A 354-nucleotide genomic window follows, 5' to 3' on the forward strand; every position below is an offset into this window, starting at 1 on the left:
TGAGTCAAGTGGCACTAGACGTTTTGTGCTTTTGAGTGGATCCGCCGTGTGGATGGCCTCCGAACGTGCGGGTTCAGCGGCCCACTCGGTCGGAATCAGCCTGCCTGACGGTGGAGGGGGGGGTGGGGGTGGGGGTGGGGGTGGAGGGGGGGGGTAGCGGGAGTGGAGGGGAGGGGAGGGGGGTAAGGGGGTGAAGGGAGGGGGTTATGAGGTGGAGGGAAAGGGTGGTAAGGGTGGAAGGGAGGGGAGAGTGGTGTGGATAAGGAGGTTTGGGGAGAGGGGAGGGGGGGGAGAGAGGGGTTAAGGAAGGGGAGATGGCGGAGGGGGGGAGGGGGGAATAACGAAGAATTTGCA

General features: G+C 64.4%; 1 protein-coding gene across 1 annotated transcript in view; it reads right to left on the minus strand.

The window, feature by feature from the left end:
* Positions 1–354, minus strand: part of LOC119586680 (atherin-like) — a 10,495-nt gene that overhangs the window by 9,907 nt on the left and 234 nt on the right. The window lies entirely within an intron of this gene.

This window comes from Penaeus monodon, chromosome 21, assembly GCF_015228065.2.
Source record: "Penaeus monodon isolate SGIC_2016 chromosome 21, NSTDA_Pmon_1, whole genome shotgun sequence".
In the NCBI taxonomy this organism is placed as follows: Eukaryota; Metazoa; Arthropoda; class Malacostraca; order Decapoda; family Penaeidae; genus Penaeus; species Penaeus monodon.